Source organism: Malaya genurostris, chromosome 1, assembly GCF_030247185.1.
Source record: "Malaya genurostris strain Urasoe2022 chromosome 1, Malgen_1.1, whole genome shotgun sequence".
In the NCBI taxonomy this organism is placed as follows: domain Eukaryota; kingdom Metazoa; phylum Arthropoda; class Insecta; order Diptera; family Culicidae; genus Malaya; species Malaya genurostris.
This window is the reverse complement of record NC_080570.1, coordinates 80,767,951-80,790,892: the sequence shown is the minus strand read 5'-3', so window position 1 is coordinate 80,790,892 and position 22,942 is coordinate 80,767,951. Positions and strand designations below refer to the sequence as shown.

Sequence of the window (22,942 nt, the reverse complement as noted above, 5' to 3'; positions counted from 1 at the left end):
CCTCTTTGCCAAAATTCCTATTCATGTTCACAGAACGGGAAACAGTGAGACGACATTAAAGAGAGAGTTAGTAGAGCAGCAGCCAGTAATACTGAATTGACTGTCTAGCTGTTAACAGCATCTCATGGAATTTTTACGCTGAAACACGCACACAGGAGGAACAGTTAAGGGCAAGGCAAAGTCCCGCTTAAACCGTGCTGGTCTGCAGTTCTTAGTTGGCAGAATCCATCGTCTGCTCCGGAAGGGAAACTACGCCGAGCGTGTCGGTGCCGGTGCACCAGTCTATCTGGCCGAAATGAGTATTTGACAACAAGGAGCGTTATTGCTACAAGACAAGAGTGTTATAGAAAATTCGTCATTGAAAAGGAACTATCAATGAAACCATTATTTGGAGGAGACACCCAAATAATGCTCTGCGTAGTAACAGAATCTGGGCTATTTTTCCTACCAAAGTCAAAGATCCATCGATTCGAGTATTCCTCAATCTCATATACAACGTTACGATTTCACATTTGTTTGGTCGTGTGCCAAAGATGGCTCATTGAGGCTTCTCTATGAGCCATCTTTGGCAAACGGCCAGACAAGCAAAGCAAAGTCTTGGCATTACATTCCTTTTGTGGAATTTGGCCTTTCTTGCCTTAGCGTACAGAATCATTGCATGACTAGTACCATGGATCCTACTGACACTAAGAATCCTTCCAGGTCGGGGCTCAAACATACGACAACTGGCTTGTAAGACCAGCGTCCTATGCATTGAACCGCCAACCTGGGACACGGCCAGACAAACTATCGACAAAATAACTCCAATAGCTACACTTCTTGGTCCGAAGTATGCTGTTGTTATGGTCATTTCATCTCAAGTGGTCATCTTATATACGAAAACCATAAGTTAGAGTGAGATATGCTGTCTCTGTTTGATAGATTGACTTCAAGGGTAAGATGAAAATAGCTGCATTCGCTTGTTGTGAGCTGCGTGTATAAGATCACCGAATCGATTTTCGCCCAACTCCCGGTGCCTAAAGAGTAGTCTAAAATTCATTCGGAATCAGGATTCTAGCGCATGAGGCCATGACTTCAAAACATATGAGAAATTCACGCTAATCGCCATGTTGTATTTTATATAGTTATTTTATGTATATGTATTAGACAATCATCACAACATTTATCGATGGTTCAATAGAATATATTTGTATAATTTCAGATTGTGAGGTACCACATACATGAACAAACTGTTGTAGTTGTCGTTATACATACAAAACCGAGTGGAAAAAATAGTTCAGTAGATAGATATTTGTAACTACAGTTCGTGTAATAAATTAAAAAGGTGAGTAAATCCAAATTCCACAAATGCCACTTTAAGCAGTTGTACCTATATTCATCTCATTTATCAAGTCACCACGAAGGGATAGTTTTATTTAAACGGATTATTAAGCAATTCAATTTATCATAACGAAATATGAAAGCTTTCACGGTTCACTATCGATTGATTTAATATCGTGTAGATTTTCATGCTAATAGTTCATCAAATGCTTTGAACAAGTTAATCCGACTCAAACCAAAAATTTCTGTAGCTCGAACATAATATAAAGTTGAGATGAATACAGTTGATTTTACCTGTAGCTGTTTCAATGGTTTTATCTTTCAATAATTACATGTTTTCTGGATTTACTAAATTTTGAAGCAATACTAGTTATCCGAATCAATCTAATCAATATATTTGTTTCATTTTCATAGCTCAGGAAGTTTATTGCGATCAATAATCAATCAGAAAACTAAACTAAACGAGAAGACATCGAAAAGACTGCGGCGTAGTTGACTTCATTCTTCATACGTTCAATATTAGTACTTTAACTGACACCGGGTGTGGGCGAATCTGCGCCCCGCCAAAGGTAATGCATGAAATGAAATTGGACATTGCACGCACACACATACACACACACACACACACACATATATATATATATATATATATATATATATATATATATATATATATATATATATATATATATATATATATATATATATATATATATATCTATATATATATATATATATATATATATATATATATATATATATATATATATATATATATATATATATATATATATATATCTGAAAAACTATTGGACACATATTTTTTTACTTTTTAGAGTGACCATTATCTTATTAGGGTAGCTCAAAATGTTACATTGTTTATCAGTAAAAAAGCACCTACCTACCAGCGCTGCTTTCACGTATTATTGGGCCCGGGGGTACGTGCCCCCACTGCTTCTATCTAAAAGCGACCCTGACTACCTACCTACTATAAAAAATCTTCATTTGTTCTGAATAGATAACGATTTCCTATTTCGTTGATAGCTAATGTTGATTAACAGTGTAACCGATTAATTTAACATATGCTTGTTTTTGTTTATACCTTACCCTAATTCTAACGAACCCCTTTTTTTCTCTCTGCTTAAATACAAAATCGTAACGTGGCCGACTGGTGGTTTTTATTTGCTCTGCTAATATTTCCAATAGGTTATGGGCCCAGTCAGGCATATTAGAGTAAAAATAAATAAAAATTTGTTTTCGATTCGAAGTAAAATCGCGTAAAAATGTCAACAAGTGGCAGTAGTCCTGCGGGCAGCGGAAACGCGAATGGTGATCGGAACATATATGCTGCTGGAAATGTTTCATTGCCAGCTATTGAGAGATTACGCGGCCGGGAAAATTACAGTTCATTGGCGTTTGCAACCATAATGTTGTTGATCCGCGAAGGGTCATAGGATGCGGTTGCACGCCAGGAGAAGGGTCATAGGATGCGGTTGCACGCCACTTTCATTGCGTGCATTAGCTACAGTTTGCCTCAGTATTGAGCCTTAGCATTCGTCTTTCGGATTGTTCGTCGGTGGAGGAGTATATTGATGTCAACTAGTCACAAATTGTCAGAGGTTGGATTTGTGGTTGATGATACATCGCTGGCGAGTTTACTATTGATGGGATTACCCGAAATGTATGAACCTATGATTATGGGTCTCGAAGCGTCTGGAACACGATTAACGGCTGATGCAGTGAAAGCAGAAATCCTTCAGGATGTAAAGAGTATTTCGCTGAAAGGTAACAGTAATTTGGAAGCATTTTACAGTCAGCAACGAAAAGGAAGAAAAAGAACTGACAAATCTAGTATACAATGTTTCAAATGCAAGTGTTTGGGGCACTATGCTTCGGAATGTCACCAGGAAAAAGCAGTCAATGGTCAGGAGAAAAACGAAAGGCGTTATTTATTTATTTATTTATTTATTTATTTTTTAAATAAATAAATAAATAGATATTACTACAAAAATAAATTTATATTAGAATATAAATTCGTTTGAAAGACAGTGAAAAATTAGAAGAAGTGTATATAACATTGATTCGAATAGCAAGTTTTTATGATTGATCATCAATCAATTGCCTAGTCACATTAGTTTGCGATATCCGCAGCCAGAAGCCCAGCAAGTAATGTTCAAAAACCATCAAAATTGAACTTTCATTCCGATTTGATTGTTAGATATCTACTTAGATCTACTTAGCTTTAAACTCTACATTGCAAATTTCGAATCCCAGCCCGTGGTTCCAAATTGGAAGTAATCAAAGTACTACGAAATGAGGCTATCATAAATTTATTAGATATGGATAGATTGAACTTCTCAAATCGAAGGTATTATGGTGCGATAAATCGTTTTTGTCTGATTCATGATTCAGGCCCGTACCCAGGATTTCCTTTCGGGGGAGGCCCAAAGATTAAAAATAATTTTAAAGAAGATTGCTTATGTATCTAATTCTCGGTGTGCCTTTTACGGGTGTTAAACTTTAAACTGTTCCATTTGAACTGATATTGCATTAGGGGCTGTCCATAAAAGACGTCACGCTTTTTTCGACGATTTTTGAATCCCCATCCCCCCTTTGTCACAAATTGTCACGAATTCAAAATAAATAATATTCATCTCAATACATTCTCAATATGTATGACAAACCATACAAATATGAGGGAAAAAATCGATTTATTACATGCTGTCATTAGATGTCATTAGGGATATTTTTCCCTAAAACTACAAAATCATCGGAATTATTTTATTAATATCAATTATATAAATTAACAAAAGTATTTGGTTGGAATCCTAGGGGTACACAGATATATTATTGTTTTAGGTAAAGAATAATATTTCCTTAGTGTAGCATACAGGGCTGAGAAAATAAAGACCAAAACCTCATCAAAACGAGATCACTGCCGGAAAATCTTTTCATGATCAGTTGATCAGGGAATTTTAAATCACATCGATCAATATCGGTACTGATCTTCCGTCACACAAAATCGGTAGTGATTTTGAGCTGAAATGATTCTTGATTTATGTAAGTTCAATCATTGGATGATTTGATAAGCTTTGATGTTGGTGGAGGAAAATCACATATGATCAAGATAAGACATTACACGATCTACGTCTGAAATCGTTGATCTCCCGCCCTTTATCAAATGGAGTACAATTGAATAAACTGCATCAGAATCAGATAAGAGAAATTCTTATGATATACTATTATAATGCTAGAAAATCAAATCACTGAAAAAATTTTCAGTGCATAACTTAAGCTAAACCGTTTGAAGGCATCTTTTTATTTTTACTCATATTAGGCAAAATTTATTAATTTCGCTAATTTACTCGCTCCTCCGTGCACTTTTGCTGATCACAACAGAAATGATTTCCTGCATCACTCATTTCCGAATTTACAAGAAGAAGCATTTACATCAACAAATACACGTTTTCCTATAGAATGTAAACGTTTATTGTGGAGATTTTCTCAGGAAATATGGCAAAGCAGTAATATAATTAGGTATTTCAAAAATTCGCTCATTGAGAATATTGGACGTCACATTCCAAAAACATCCCCCCCTTCCCCCTGTCACAAAAGGTCACGTTTTATGAAACACCCCCTCTCCCTTGCGGCGTGACGCCTTTTATGGACAGCCCCTTACATTTCATTACGTTTACTGTCTTGTAATTTGTGTAACACATGTCTGGGACCTTCTAAATAATTATATATCTGTTTTTGATTTAGGGAGGGGCCAGGAGCTGAGTTTAGATTTTGGTTTTGAGCCCAGTTTATATTTTGTTTTTCGTTTATTGCAGCGCCACTTTTGAAGACGTTTTGAAATTTTTGACACTTATCACTCTGTGTTTTCGGAAACAAAAATCGGTCCCCGATAATCCACTTTTTCCAATTTTTTTTAGTCCAGTTTTAAAGCTTTTGCCTTACCTTTCTTTGTTCGTAAGAGAATAAGCGAAAAATCATCTTGAAGAATATTTATTTTCAATTTAAAATTAATATTTGAATAAAAACTTTACACAATTTAAGTAGGAATTACTTAGGAACGTTCTCACATTTAAAATTTAGGCCGTCATTTTGAAATCAAATATCAAATTATTGTTTTCAAAAGCATCTTCAGGAATATGAAATTGGAAAATATGTTTGTTACTGCTGTTTATTGAAGTACACTGAAGTCTTTTTTATGCGAATTTACGTACCGCATAAAAAAAACGCATAACTCTGAAACTTCGCTTAAAAAAAACGCATAGCTCTGAAAATTCGCCTAAAAAAACGCATAACTCTAAAAATTCGCATAAAAAAGTCGCGTAAAAAACGCATAAAAAAATACCTCAGTGTATAGCATTTTACGGGTTGAAAGTCAAAAACATGATCGACAAAAGTGTTTGAACTCTCTTTTTCTAAATTCTCTAGTATAGTTTTATCTAAAATATAACAGCTCTTAATATAATATCTGGACTTGCTATAATCTTAATATAATCTGAATGTTTGCTTCTGATTTGGAATCATATTTATAACATAATGAGATAAAAATATCAAGATCATATATAATTTTGATAGAATCCTGTTATGATCTGTTGATCGGGAAATCATTAACGGTAGACTCTCGTTTCAGTACAATCTGCGAAATGTTATAGGCGTAGCTAAATAGCGAGTGTTTGCGAGTAAACGACGTAACGGAACATTTCGAGGCATTTAAGACCATTCTTTTGTCGTTACACCAGCTCACGAATGATTCCAGCTGTGACTGTAAAAATATAGTGTCGTTAGATACGCCAACTTTATTTCCATTCTTGGAAACAGGAAAAATATATAATGTTTTCCAAATATCCGGAAAAGTTCCTGAGTTGAGTGAGATATTAAACGGTATCGTCAGTGGAATCAGAAGGTTGTTCGAGCACTTTTTCAATACCAAAGAAAGAATACCACCAGGCCCAGCGTTAGAAGATAGTTTCATTTTAGAACACGCTTTATCAATCATAGCTGTTGTTATGATTGGATGGGGGCCAATCGGGGAATGACGAGGAACATTAGTGATAACTTTGGAGATCTGATCATTCGATAAGGTTTCATCAGAGAATAGACTGCTGATTCCACGTCATCAAGAAACATTTGGTTGGGTAGTCCTGATTCCTTCCTCTGTTCGTTCACGTAGTTTCAGAAGCTTTTAGGGTTGATTTTCAAATTATTTTGTACACGAAGGAGATTGGAATGCAATAACATTTTGTTTAGTCGCTTATCACGTTTTAGGGTCAGATTGGACCATAGGGGATGGACAGATTCATGTCGAATGTTTTTGAGTACAAATTGATCGATAGCATACGAAATTATATGGGACCATAACATAGCAATGGAATTGCAATCGCCATTAGTAAAAAGGCTTCTCCAGTCTAGCGACTGCAAAAACTGATTCATTGCCTCGAAATTTCCTCTCTTGGAATCGTAATATGTGCCTTCAGAAACGTTATTAAAAACGGTTGGCGTGTATGCAGGTATAGTGGTTTGGAGAGGAGGGTGATGACGAATCATTTTAACCAGTGGCGAAGGAGCGATGGATATGGAACAAGTACTCGACAATTCATAACTTCCGATACAAAGATCCAGAAGGCGATTATTGCTGTTATAGTTATCATTTAGCTGAACTAAACCTGCAGTGTTGTAATCGTCCAGGAGTCGTAATGTAGTATGCGTTTTAGAAGAACATGAAGCATCCGGATAAAGATATTTACAAGAACCGCGAGTCCATTTAATACCAGGTTGGTTGAAATCATCTAAGATCATAATTTTGTCATTTAAGCTCAATTTATCGCTTATCAATGAGAGAGAACTAAAGTGTTGTTCTATCATATTCAAACATTCACGCGATCAGGCGGAAAATAAAGCACGCAAATGTACAATGTAAAGTGTGTAAACAAAAGAGCGACCCAAACTTGCTCAACATTTGCACAGTTTAAGAGAAACACCAAGCGAGAATTGTATTTGGAGCGACAGGCAATACCACCGCCGCTCATTTTCAAACAGTTTTCGTCGTTCCGATCAAGTCGGTATACGGAGTAGGAATTGCTGAAAATCTGCCTGGTTAATGTGTTGTCATTTAACCAGGTTTCCAGATAGTAGTCCTTGAGACAACGGTTCATTCCCCCAATATTCTGATAATAGGTGCTCAGACCAGTGTCTCTGTTAATGCATGAAACGGTGTCATTAACTATTTGGAATTTATGTGCTATTAAATTATTATTTAGTTTAATATTAGCATATGTGCTACCTTCGGTTACTGTTGCTGGCGGCCGACATCTTCAGCACCCGAATGTCGGCACTAAACCGTTTTCCGCAAACATCACATTTCTGTTAGGATTTGCGTTGCTAAAATTAGTATTGGAGTTATATCTCCAGTTATTTTGGTATTGAGGTTGGTTCTTTGAATAGAACCGCTGAAGCTAGGTCCGTGTATGTTCCTGCTCGTAAGATAATAGAGGTTTTTTTTCATTTTTAAGGCCCTCGACCATGTGTTTAATTGCTTCTTGTGTAGCCATTTCTTTTGCTACCTCGACGTGATTTTTTTAGCTACGTATGCAGCCTCAAGCTGCGTAGCGAGAGTTTCGATTTAGTTCGTAAAAGAAATCATGTCAGACTTTTGTTTGCATAATTTTAATTTAGATTGCACTGCTCCTACGGAGGCAGGTGCACTTGTTTTTAATTTGTCCACTATGGACTCGACGTTTTCAGGTTTGGCGGCAAATGCGTATCGCGCTTTGCTTCTTAGTTTTGATGGAATGATGTTCATAACTAATTGTTTGTTATCATTTGTCATCAATGTCTTAATAATATCCAGTGCATCGATGACACTGGTGAGGTTTATTGGATTTCCATCAAACTCCGGCATTACAGCCGTAACTGTTTTTATTGTATTTTCTAGATTAGTCCTTTGGTTTTTCCATCACGGTTTAGTTTAATTAATTTCTTTGTTGCCCATTTAAATTTAGTCAATAGCGACGGTTCGGCGTAGGGAAGTTTAGTGTCTATGATATTGTAAATTTTTCCCGAAAGCAATTTTGCTTCTCGGTTGATTAAATTGAAAAAGTCCGAGTCTACGTCCGCCATCTAACATATTTTTGAACTAGCGGTTATTTAGACATTGGTTATCTTAAAGTCACTTCTGATTTGACAGAAACTTAGTTTTATCCTTCCGCTGAACTGTTGTGTATACGCTTGAGAAACGCGTGAAAATAGTGCTTGAACGCGTGAAAATAGGGCTTACGATCAGCTTGAAGAAGACATCGATTTTTGCCAAAAAATCATCTTCTCGGATGAGGCACATTTTCATCTCGGCGTTATGTTAATAAGCAAAATTGTCGCATCTGTGGGACGGAAAACCCGCACGTTATCATGGAGAAGCCGATGCATCCTCAGAGAGTGACGGTTTGGTGCGGATTTTATTCTGGCGGCATCATTGGGCGATTTTTCTTAGAAACTGAGGCAGGAGCCGCCGTCACGGTCAATGGCGAGCGCTACCGTCCCATGATTAGCGATTGGTTCTTCTCGTTACTTTAAGAGGAAGACTTGGACACCATTTGGTTTCAACAAGACGGCGCTCCGTGCCACACAGCCAACGCTACGATCGATTTTCTACGCACAGTCTTCGAAGATCGAATTATCAGTCGAAATTCGGATGTCGTTTGACCGCCTCGGAGCTGTGATTTGACGCCGTTCGACTATTATCTTTGGGGGGCTGTCAAAGATAAGTGTTATGTGGACAAGCCAGAGACAATTCAAGCCTTGAAGGACAACATTCGTGCAGCCATAGCTGAAATAATGCTGCATACAATGATGGTGATATGATGATGATGATTATGATGATGGTCCCACCTCATACCCCTACAAAGGTGTGAGCAGAACGAGTTATCTAAATGATAATAAATATTTGGGCACATATCTTAACCAGTAAACAAAAGAAAACGATCTGATTAATCTAGCAGGTATTGATTTTTCTTCAAAAGAACGACTGACCACAAAATAACATTCAAATATTTCGGATTTACTATCCAGGGTTAATCAAGAAAATTTCCAACCCGGGAAGATCCTTGATCATATCAGGAATCGAACCCGATATCTTAACCAGTATCAGACAGTAATTCACCTGGCCCTTCCTAAAAAACTGGACCGTATGGCGTACTACAAGGCCAGCTGTGGCAGCCATTTGAATAAAATTATATTCCACAATTAACGTTATATTCCACAATTTTCGTGCGAAATATGCCCTGTTTTTCCTTGTTGCCTCTTTTTTTTTATCAAAGTACGGCCCTTGCGATACTTTTACTTTAACTAATTCAGTTTTCTCTGGCTGCTCCGTGTATATGCGGTGTAGCTTAGTGATGAATCTTCCAGCTGTGTAGATCATCAGGCATGCTGCTATGATGATTCCTGTCCAGGTTTGGGCATCGTTTCCCAACTGGACGTACGTAGTGTTGGTATCGGTCGAGTTGAACCAGCCCATTTCGAATTCACTATTCTTGTTTTTATAGCGTTAAACACTTGTAGGCTTTATTGCCATCTGCACTATACATCACTGTTGATATTTCACGCTGGATATAGCACTTTCTGGCAATTCTTCCGTCCCTACTAGTGGTTTGGTTAAATAGTTAAATTCAAGGCTTGTTGCATTGTATTTCACGTCACTTTTACTTTATTAGTCTAACTTGCACTAAGTCCTTTTCAGCACTGGAATTAGCATTTTTTCACTTGTACTTTTTAAAGTTCAAATTGTGCTAAGTCCTTAATACTGGACTTAGCATTTGTTTCCCACTTTTACTTTTTATAGTTCGAATTGCGCTAAATCCTTTTTACCAATTTTAGTATTATTCAATATACAAATTTTATCTGTGTGCGTGTAAGTTCACCGAGAGGTCTTGAGACTTAACAATTATATGTATCGATTCCAACTCATAAAATGTTTAAAGTTTATGATTTGTAAAGTCCCGGTGCATCAAATCATAAGACTGAATGTGCTACAATGTATGGCTGGTTTCCATACAAGGTACTCTCAAGAAAACGTTTACAATGTAACTACATTGTGTTGAAATGAAATCAAATATTGAAATTGTTCTGAGTATACGGATTAGGATTAATGTGGAAAACGTGGTGGTTTTGCATTCTCATCTAATCTCCGTCGAAGGATCTAGACTACGCCGACGTTGAGCTTAACGACGAAAGAGTTTCTCCCGTCATTGAATCTCGTATTTCGCCACACGGGTCACTCGAAGGAGTGTCGAGGTCGATACGGTGATTCCGATTGGAGCATAACTTCAGGTTCACTGGCGCCCCGATGACTCGACTTCGGTGCTGTGGTTTCCACTCGGATATTCTCCGACGAAGGATCTAACCTACACCGGCGAAGAATTTCCCGACGATGGAAGTTCTTCCGTATCCGTCGCTTCCGATACCCGTGAACGGATCGATCGGTTGGATGCCTGGGTCGCTCCAATGATTCCGGTTGGAGGATGGCTTCCGGTTCACTGGCCCCTCCATACCGGGACTACATCTCTATCTATTCGTCTAATCCCCGGCGAAGGATTAAGACTACACTACTTATAGGACTTTTCATTCGTACGAACGATGTACGAATTAGAGATAATAGGGTAAGCATTTTTTCAAACCAGAACCCGACCCGTACCCGACTTAAATCCGGGATAAATCTTTCTTCTAAGCCCGTACCCGAGAAAAAAAGTAAAAATCTCTACCCGTATCCGTCCCGAACCCGAAACTCGAAAACTAGTCCGAAACCTGATCAAATTTTTAACCCGAGCCTGACCCGTATTCGTTGGAAATTAAAAAATCGGCACCCGCACCCAACCCGACCTGAACAAACATATTTGTTTTCTGTTCCAGAGCACCACAATACCCATCGGGGGGTTCGGGTACAAACACCAGAAACACGACCATCTCTAATTCGAATCCACGTACCGTTAATCACATACTGATAAAAATAAACTCGACATAACCATATGAAGTAAATTTTCAATTTGATTTTCTTTTTCATATACATATACACATATTTCAAGCAATTCAACATAAAACTCATGTGTAAATTCACTTAAATGCTAGTTTCATTGCTTCTACACTAAGCTCATATACGATTTACCATTGATTGCAACATGTTATCCAATTAACCCATTGCCACACTATGACTATTATTTGTCTCAATCTCAGTGCCGTTTTCACGTTCGAAAACTTGTGCTCGTGTGTGTTCGGTGCCGATGGACTCGCTTCAGTATCTGTTTTCGTTTTCTTTCCGCTTGTACGGAATCGAACACAGGACGCTGTGTGCTTTATTCGTAGAGGCGGTTTTGTGTTTATTTCTTCTGTACCAAAGCATGTAAGTACTGTGGCGTTTAATATGAAGTTTGGAATATTTAACACTAATAATCCTGTAATTTCAAAGCCGGAAGTCAAATCGGAATGAAATTCAGGAATTCCATATGGAATCATAAGTCCTTTCCATCGAGAAAAGGGGACTCGAAACCGTAGGTAGCTCCAGAGAAATTGTTTTGCCAATTAAACTACCCTGCATATGAAACACATGAAGAGAAAGCCTAATTGACTAGAAAAACCAAGCCATACTTGGACAACACAACATTCACTGATGTACCCCATAAGCAACAAAAGAGACAAAAACAAAACTCAGTTTCGGTGACAGCAGAATAGCGAGGAAAGACTTGTGGCATTGTGTGTGTTTGTTTTCAGCTGGATTTGTTTAGCGGCCCTTACACGAGACAATAGTATTGTCAATACAAGGTGTATTGACAATACTTTTGATCGTGTAGTGGAAACTTCATTGGATTGACGAAAATATTGTCAAAAAATCAAAACTGCTCATCAATCCGACAATACTTTTTCTCCAGAGAGGAAACTGTCAAATATGTACAATGAACTCTTCTCTCAATGTTTCAATGTTCAGTTGCAATATTTGAAGCTTCAATCGCTTGATTATTTCGAAAAATGCGGACTCAAGTTACCAAGTCAATTGGATTGACGGTATTGACAATACTTTGGATTGACAATAATATTGTCACGTGTAAGGGCCGCTTTTCCATAGATATAGGACTATAAGTGAATATAAGAATACAAGTACAACGCAGCATGCTTGGTTCCTCTAGTCAATTAGGCTTTCTCTTCATGTGTTTTCATATGCAGGGTAAATTTATTATCAAAACAATTTCCCCGGTTAGGAGTGAACAACGGGTTCGATTTCCGTCTCATTGATAACATTTTCGCGGTTTTCATTACATAGTTGCATTCGCAGGTCATTTCATTTTAACGTGTCCAATATTTTTCATCTCAATATTATATATATATATATATATATATATATATATATATATATATATATATATATATATATATATATATATATATATATATATATATATATATATATATATATATATATATATATATATATATATATATATATATATATATATATATATATATATATATATATATATATATATATATATGGTCTGTTTTTTTTTTACAGGAACCTCAGGCCGGCACACTGTCTTTCGCAAGTTTCAAAAGCAGCTTCACCAGCAATGTTAATTTCTTGAAGCGACGGTAAGTTTTTCTCATGTTTCTTTTGCCTTAGATTGTACATTAAAAACGTGATTGTTGTTGTTGAGAAAAACTACATCTCTATTACTACTTGATTATATACTAAATCAGTGATGTCAAAATGACACACTGTTACACCAGTAGTTCGAACCCGATGATGTATTTATTATTAATGAATACCCGAAGAAATTTTCGCGACAGTGCGAAAGAAGCCAGATATCACATTTTCTGACAACTTAAGTTAACTTTTCTGACAACTGACTTAACTCATCATAGACAGCATCAAGTTTTGAAATGTTATGAGCCACAAGGCACTGTTTGCTTCTGGTAAATCGCAACGCCCGCAGTTCTTGAACTAGCACGCTTATGTCGCTTTCGCTTGATACCAAACCTAACCCAGTTTCCACCCTAACTGCTGTCAAACCGTTTGTTTGAAGCTAGTTTCGAACCTAGTTTTAACGTTGTTGAACTGAAAATCGAGTCAGTTTCGAACCTGATTTTTATATCAGCAGCTACAATTATCGCCCTACTACCATTCTTGCACTATCAAAAGAAGACTTTAAAAAATCGATGAATTTATAAATATGTTAATATAATGTTTGTATATAACTCAAAAATTAAAGCGATGACATGTACATTTTTCTACTCATATCCGTTCAAAGAATCTCAAAAAATTCAGAGAATTTCTATTATTGGAAAAATTTTGCCAAACAAAATCAAAACAAAAATTTCAAATTAGTTGACATATATTTTTTTATTATTTTAGTTGGAAATTTATTATGAACAAAATTTACAAAAAACTGAAACTTGGATTTTACTGACAATCTTAAAAATTTTGGTAATCTCGAAAAATAATTATATTTTTGTATTGCACAAAAGATTTAAACAATTTTTATGCACAACCCAAATGAAATTGAAAACTACTAAAATTCTGATTTTCTTCTAGGTTTTCCTTAGAATATAAAAAAAATCTGTAGAAGATCGAAAATTTCAAAATTTTTAAATTGCCATCCATATTGTTTTCATCTATTTCATTGAGATGTAATAAAATAAGTTTTGTGATAATTCAAAAAATTTAGATAATTTCAATGGTTTTATACAATTTTATACAATTTCGGCTTAGAATTATTTCGGAATGTACAGAATGCGAAAATTATTTGAATTTTCTTTTTGTAAATTCCAATGGAAAATCTATCATTTACTTGTTTTACAATTCAGAAAAAGTAGGATTACGAATTTAGCACAAAAAATCTCACGAAACTAAGTAAAACCTGTTTTATACACCTAGTGGTGTAATGATGCTGAATGAATGATATTCTTCAAACAATTTTGTATGATTTCTGAAAACCACGAAAGCTAGTGCATGAACTAGTGTACCCCACAGCAGGCCCGTACCCAGGATTTCATTTCAGGCCCAAAGATTAAAAAATAATGTTACTGAAGATAGCTTCCCAAGTAGCAAACATTGTTCTAGTACAGAATTTATTAACTCTTCTCGCAACGATTATGCGATTGTAAAAGCGCACTTTTCTTGAATGAAGCGCAACAAGTTTCTTATTTCATATGTTTCACAACAGTAATATATGCTAAGTGGAAACCGGAATTGAAAATGCTTGTCGTACAGTCAGTTGAAAAACCGGATGTGGAACTTAATCCATTCAGGCTTTTGAGATGGTTTCACAAGCAGTAATATGATTGAATTTTACATCCCTTGAAAACGTGTTGAATCAATTGTCTAACATATCTAACAAAAATAACCGATATGAAGAAATTGTGAAACTTGCAAATTATAACAATTTTATATTGCTACTTGGGTTATGTACCTAATTCTCGGCTTTTACGGCTGTTTTTAACATACACTTTAAACTTTTCCACTGGAACAGATATTGTATTACAATTCATTACGTTTACTGTCTTGTTATTTCTGTAACACATGCCTGAGATATTCTACATAATAAAATGTTTTTGGTTTCGGGAGGGGTCATGGCCCCTCGGGCCCGCCCTCTGGGTACGTGACTGACCTACAGAATGAAACAGTTCTCAGATTGGTTAGGCCATCTTTCTCAGTAAAGTGAGTCCCACTATTCCAGGGGAACTGGAATCGCCTCGAATATTGGCTTTGCAGCAGCCTTTGCGAATAGCACCAACCGACCAATCTACCTGTTGTCTTCGTCTCGAAAAACAACCTCTCCGTTTGAATGCTTTTTACTGAATGAAACCCTCACTTATGTTACTCTTGTATCTGAAATCCATACTATATAGGGTAATACTTTTTAAATAAGAACATAAAATAATTTTTGTGATTGGATTTTTTTCATTGGATTCAAAAATATTGGCACCCTACTGTTTGATTATAATGGTAGTATATTATATATATATATATATATATATATATATATATATATATATATATATATATATATATATATATATATATATATATATATAAACGCCAATATTTTAAAATCATCTTTAATTTCGTAAGGTGAGTGAGTAGTGCCGGCCGACGTTGGAAGAAATTTAGGAATTAACCTTGTTTGTGCTAGGGTACATAACAAATTTCATTATGTTTAACTTCGGCTGTTTATGTTGAACTGCACGTGGCATAACAATTCAACATAAACTGCTATGCACTGACGAGTCTAAGACAAAACGTAAAGATAATGGTGAAAGTTTGATTATTTTCCATTTTGAAAAATCACCGGTTTACATGAAATTTCCGAATGGGCAAATTTTTTTCAAATATTTTAAAATTGGCTGAAACAATAAGATCTAGTGTCATCAAAAAAAAATTTTTTTTTAATTCACCGAAATAGGAAATTTATTTTTTATGTCAAATATCTTAGAATTGCCTGAAACGTCGAGATAACACCAGAACTCGACGCTCGATTTCGGAAATTTTTTTTTGAATTCACCGAAATAGGAAATTTATTTTTTATGTCAAATATCTTAGAATTGCCTGAAACGTCGAGATAACACCAGAACTCGACGCTCGATTTCGGAAATCTTAAAATTAAAAGTCTCGAAGAGAGGATTTTTTATTTATTTATTTTTTTTTTTATTTTTTATATCAAATATCTTAGAATTGCCTGAAACGTCGAGATAACACCAGAACTCGACGCTCGATTTCTGAAATCTTAAAATTAAAAGTCTCAAAGAGACGATTTGAAATAGAATCGAGATGACTCATGATCTCGACGTTCGGTGAAGAAGGGCAAGAAAGTCAAAATTAATCAATACACAAGTATAGGAAAATTCTATCGTTTAGTTAATCAGGAGGAGGTATTCAAACGATTGCTTTTAAAGTCAGATAATCTCTGTGATAACATTATCAAATAGAGTAAAAACAAATGTGAGTGAACTTCATCTTCCCGAATATGCACCTGAATTAGTTTTAACACTCTAGAAGACAAAAATATTATATTTTCATGTGTAGCTAATAAATGCCTTACAGTACAGATACTAGAGTATGTTTGAACACAGTTTAAGCATTTTTAAAAAGTATCTCCTCCGCCTTTTTTATAAACATGCTCGAAAGTATTTTCAATCAAATACATGAAACGGAATTTTTTTTCGTTTGCCTCAATATTAGATACAGCAGTTTAAAAATAACCCATTTTTGAACTAGGTTTGCTCATAACTTCGGTTCAGAAAACGCTACCTGAATGCGACAGTCATCAGAAAATTGGTTTTAACAATGTTCAAAAATACCTAATACGAAAAGTGAAAGATAAAAATGCTACAGTACAATATCTGTTTTTTAGGAACACCCTAAGTTACTCTTTAAAACTAGCTGTAACACTACAACCGTTGGAGATACCACAATAGTGTCTTCAGCAAAGCTGCTCGATGTAAGTTTATCTACAATTTTGCAGAAGGATATAGTCCTCTATCTCAACACATCCGAAAAATAATTTTTGGATCACCTTTATATTAAGAGCCACCCTAATACCATGTACATCAAAATATGGCTTTGTTCATCAATACATTGTTTCTGGTAATGATTCCAATATTTTGGAGTAGAAAAATGTACATGTCATCGCTTTAATTTTTGAGTTATATACAAACATGTGAAAAAAAATGAAAAATTCATATATATTTATAAATTCATCGATTTTTTAAGGTTTTCTTTTGATAGTGCAAGAATGATAGTTGGGCGAAAATTGTAGCTGGTATTACTAGCAATCGATTGATGTTTAAAAATATATAGGTCATCGCTTTGAATTCCGAGATATTAACGATCATTGTGAACAGTCTCACCTTTTCTGAAGTCATATGTCTAAAGTTTTCATTATAGCTTTGAGTAGACAACCCTATTTTTCGTTTTCTTCAGTGCATTTTATTTCTGGAAGTAGTACCTTTCTACTGGTGAACAAATATCGAAAATCGGTTGACTAACAACAAAGTTATGACTCGGTAAAGTTGAAGTTCTCATTATCCTATTCGTTATGCAGGTGCCGCATGAATGCAGATAGGGCATATTTTTAGCTTGAAAAAAAAACTTGGAACGGGAAAAATCAGATATTCATTAGTTTTTCCTAAGCGATCGTCAATAATGACATACTTAAAATAATCTACAAACTTCACAAGATTCGAGGGTGTAAAATTTATCGAAATTGGTCAAGTAACAACTGAGCTATGATAGCTCAAAGTTACCGTTTCAACTTTTTTTGAGGCTTGGTGCTCCGCGTAACTTTTTTAGGCTTGGTATTAGGAGTGTTAAGGTGAAATGTAGCGTCATAAAATGCGCGCAAAATTTTATCCGCTTCAGTTGAACGAACCGTCGCACAAAGCGTACCAAGAAAAACGGACACATAGAAAGAAGAACTTTTTTCAATGATTGAGCGCAGTGGGCGTACCTATCGTTATATTGGCTTGTAAAAAAGACTGGACGTAATGGATTTTTGAATTCTTCACACTTTGAATATATGCTAATTCAATCATTATTGTTAGTGATTACTCTTACACTAGAGCTATAAATCATGAGCAATTATGAATGATTAACATGAGGTTATATGCATATGTATTGACTAACTTGCTAACCATGTATAAGACTGAGTTTAATAGGAAGCATGGATTCTCCTTCAAAAGAACGATTGAAGACAAGAGAACATTCAAGTATTTTCGATATCTTTGCCAGTCGTTCACCAGGCCCTTCTCGCCAATGAGATAGAATTTACGTAAAAGTATTCACCATTAACTTTTTTTCGGAAGCGACTTTCGGAATTATATAGCATGATGAGTCTAGAAATGTCTAATTTCTTAGATTACATTATTGGAATACATTCCAATTATAACTAATAGTTCATCATACCATGCAGTTAAAATTATTTAGTGAATCTTTTCTCAAGCACATATTTGGGGCACGAAATTGAATATAAAGTTATTTCGTGGTTCCTTACAATTCAATCGACTTTCAAGGCAAAATCAAGCGTTGATTCATTGTATTCATAATAATTGAAAAACCAATGAATTCCAATAAGTTTTCCATGCTGACTGGCTGGAAGCTGACCCTCAATGTTTATCACTTTGTTTGTATATCAGGTTAATGGACGATAATACTTGGCTTGTATTCATTTCATTCAGTAGCTTGTCAATGTTGAAGTTTTAGTTTTGCTATAAAAATTGCTGCAATCTAAAATAATACCTATTGTATGATATTACACAGCCAAGCATTATTGCTTCAGCAACATCAATGCATTGAACTCAACAGAGTTGGAAATTATTAGCATTATAAATGACAGCTACTTAGAAAGTAAAGGATTCAATACTGCATAAATTCGCGTCATTATTTGATATGTAATTTTTGCTCACGATATAATGCCACCGTGCCCACCGTGCATTTCTCACACCACCTCAATACGAAACTGCAGCGCGCAAGCAATAAAAAAAATGCAGAAAAGTTTAGGAAAAACTTTTTCAATTTTCGGTTGTTTTAGCTAAAACTTTATAATTTTGAGTTGCATTTTCAGATTCTTTGTGAAATTCTGCTACAAACACTACTTTTCAATTCTAAAATCATCCCCGTGGAACGGAACAGTGACCGTTTATACATTTCAAAAACCAATTACGGCTCGGCAAAGCAAAATTTCAAAATTCTAAGAATACTTAGTTATGATAAATTTGATTTCGAAAACTTAAGTGTTTTTGGTTTTTCGAAAATCGGTCTTGTTTTTGAATAATTGATCAAAAACGCGATTTTCGCATTCCGCTACATTTCACCTTAAGAGTACGCGTAGTACTTTTGGTAACTAGAAAGTACAGAACAAGTTCCGCGTGTACAGAACAAGTTCGTACGCAAAATGTCTGTATGTGTGTGTATGCATGAATGTAATATTTTTTGCACTAACTTTTCTCGGAAATTGCTGAACCGATTTTCGTGAACTTAGATCCAAATGGAAGGTCTTGTAATCCTATACAAATCTCCTGAATTTTATTCGAATTCGACTTCCAGTTCTGAAATTACAGGGTTCTGAGTGTGAAAAATTTTAAACATTTGTATGCGCTGGTACGTAGGATGAAAACACCTCTACGAATGAAGAACACCGCGTGTTCGATTTTTTACACACCACAATAAAGAAAACGAAAACCGACACCGAAGCTCGGGGTTGAAAACACATTGAGACAAATCATAATTACTTGAAAGGGAATGTGGCTGATATGCAAAAGATTTTCGGATGCGTCTTCTTTTTTTTCTTCTTCACTTCTGGTGGCGTCAGTTAGCTTTCGTTTACAGTCCAATGGACTTTCTTTTCACTGGACTACAAATGAATCCCTCGCTATGTGTGACAACGTGGAGTCACCGAAGTACGCATGAAAATCCTTTCTTTCTCGCGAAATACTCTAATTTTCACCGCACTAACACGATACGACGTGTTCACTCGTTGATGGTTTAACCGGAAGTGGATGCGTCTTGATGGATTAAAGTTGTTTGAAAAGATGTGCACTATTTACATTTCCTGTACATCACGAAGCATGGAAGCCCGATGCAGCCGGTGTAATTATAATGACAATACGAACAATAAAAATTCAATCACAAAGCATATTTTATTTTGCTGGCTCAAAAGTATTACCCTATATAGCATGAATTTCATATCCAAAAGTAACATGAGCTTATCGATCGTTTGATTTGTTTAATCTAAATAGTGTATGAGATGCAAATCAGCCAGCTCTAGTAAAAACAAAATCATTGTCTCTAAAACCAATATTCAGAATGACTTTGACCGTCTTCCGGTTCCGGAATTGTGGGATAAAATGTGTAAAAAAATCTTCCGTTTTTTAAAGCGTTGAAGTGAAAAACGAAAATTTTATTTTAAATTCGACTCAAAACTTTTCTAATCGGTAGTCATTATTAGTAGACAGCCAAACAAACCGATTCCGGCTATCCTGGTTCCAGGTCACCGATTCCGGAATCACCGAAAATCACCCGGATCAAAATGGATCTCACTCACTTCCAAAATGGATCTCACTCACTTCTCTCAGCGAAGGCTTGTCCGATATTCACAAACTTAGGTTCGATTGAAAGTCTTGTGGGCCTAGATTGAATTTCAGAATTTCATTCGGATCCAACATCCAGTTTCGAAGTAACAGGGTGTAGATTGTTAAAATATTTACACCGTCACTAAAAGCGGTGAAACAAAACATGCAAAACAATCTAAACTGACCTCAAAACGGACTGCCAAAGAAATTAATTTCGGCTTTCCTGGTTCCCGGTTTCCGATTAACGATCGGAGGTTGTAGCCATATATTCAAATATGGGTGTAACTCACTTTTCTTGAACCACCTTCGATTACACCGGTTTCGGCAGTAACTTCAATGGTAAAACTTACTTCGTTTTCTCAGACATGGCCTAACCGATCAGAGAATAGCTTCATTATGTGGGTTACACTAGTTCATGGATAAACTTTTTGACGTAGGACTACGTCTTTCTTTACTATACTATACTATACTCAGCATTTCACGACATAATCACGATTTTTTAATAACTTTTCCCTGTTTTATTAGGTGTACAACTGTACTTCCGCCGTTTTTTTTTCAAATTTCAAAGCTTTATAGAGAAAAAGTGCTTACAGATGTATTCTTCAAAGTATTGTCCGTCGCTAGCGACAACTTTCTCCCATCTTTCTTGAAATTTTCGGATCCCGGCTCAAAAAAATGGAGTCCTTTTTTGACGCTATCCATGAAGCAATCAATTTTTCCAATTCTTCGAAGGATTGAAAATGTTGATCTGCCAGGCCGTGTGCCATTGAACGGAATAGGTGGAAGTCAGAAGGGGCAACATCTGGGAAATACGGCGGGCGGGGCAAGACTTCCCATTTCAGCGTTTCCAGGTACTTTTTGACAACTTTTGCGACGTGAGGCCGAGCATTGTTGTGTTGGAGGATGACTTTGCCATGTCGCTCTTGATACTGTGGCCGCTTTTCTTTTAGCGGGCGACTAAGGCGCATCAGTTGCGTTCGGTAGCGATCTCCTGTGATGGTTTCACCCGGTTTTAAGATCTCGTAGTAAATTGTTATTCATCTTTGAAGGTTTTTTCTCTTCCACCATCATGTTTGTCTTCGACATCGAAATCATCATTTTTAAAACGTTGAACCACTCCCGACACGTTCTTTTACTCAGAGCAGCATCACCGTAAGTTTCTGAAAGCATTCAATGCGCTTCAGTTGCATTTTTTTCGAATTGTAACAGAAAAGTAAAACTTCCCGCAAATGGCGAGAATTGGGCACATAAACAGACATTTTCGAGCGTGAATAATACGAAAACAAGAACAACTGTCACTGAAACGGCGATGACAATTCGTTAGGCACTGTACACACTCTCTTTAAATGCTTTATCATCTATGTATTTTAACCAGCCTCAGCCGGTACAGCCATCTATCGGAAAACGGCGGAAGCAAAGTTGTACACCTGATAGTATTTTCTCTAATTCTTTCACGAAACGAATAGAAAAAGATGTAAGATTGTTGTTGATACCATGGTTATTATGTGAACGTTGTTTAAACAGTGAAAAAATAGGTCCTAACACGACACATCAAACTCAACCGAATCTTTAAATATACCATGTTGCACGCTTGCTAGCTTCAGTCTATAAAACTCCATGAACAGAGAAACATCGAGTTCCACTTTCTTGACGTAGATGGCGCAGACTGCCATCTACGTCAAGAAAGTGGAACTACATCAGACATTATTCAACAGATGCTTCAGTCAATGGCGAATATGAAAAACCGTTCCTCAAGCCTAAACGCAAAAAAAAACAACTAGTTCTTCTGTGAGCATATCTGCTGTTAGACATTTGCAGTGCGAGTTTCGCTTCAAACAAGAGCGATTGCGTCATCCAGCTTGCATCGGAGAAAAAGACAATGAAAAGTGGACATGGGTAACATTACACAAAATCAACCGTTCTAATGGCTCAAAATGGTATCTAAAGAACTGTGGATAGCCTACTTATCCGAATAGCCTATATTGCCGCGCAGTCCGAGCGGCGTGCGTCGAAGATTGAAGGGATGTTTTCTTTCCCACAGTCAGAAATTTTTCTCCTTCTTTAGAACGTTTATTTATTTCTATTTCTTCTCAATTAACTGGCTACACTCTTAAATAAATTTTTGGATCAATTTAATACCAGAAATTTTACACTTTTCGTTCTGCTTTTACCTTAATCTACCTACAACAAAAGCTAATTGATTCACTTGTTTTCTTCTGGTGAGATGAGAACACAGATAACAAAACAAAACTGCAAGTCTTAATTTCAGAACACTCGCGCGCGATTAAATCAACTTTTGCTTGTTTTAGTCAAGTTTCGACCGCTCATCGTGATAGCCACTTTGTTGAACCCGCTAGTCACGATCGGTTATCGCGTATCACGTTGGCGCTTCGGAACTGATCAGCTGTGCAAGAACTCCGATTAATGGCTTGAGCCTGACTATCCGACTAACGGCTATTTACCGTCCACTCTTTGGAACCGACCAACTAACTTTTCTACGGGC

The 22,942-nt window shown here is 36.1% G+C and overlaps 1 protein-coding gene across 2 annotated transcripts in view; it reads left to right on the top strand.

Annotated features, from left to right (window-relative positions):
• Nucleotides 1-22,942, top strand: part of LOC131440613 (synapsin) — a 139,701-nt gene that overhangs the window by 13,301 nt on the left and 103,458 nt on the right. The window contains exons 3-5 of one of the 2 annotated variants that reach the window (XM_058612049.1): nucleotides 1,202-1,324; nucleotides 1,735-1,889; nucleotides 12,887-12,963. The gene's annotated coding sequence lies outside the window, so the exon portion shown is untranslated. Of the gene's footprint in view, nucleotides 1-1,201; nucleotides 1,325-1,734; nucleotides 1,890-12,886; nucleotides 12,964-22,942 lie in introns of those variants that run through there. The other variant, XM_058612050.1, reaches the window with a different exon arrangement.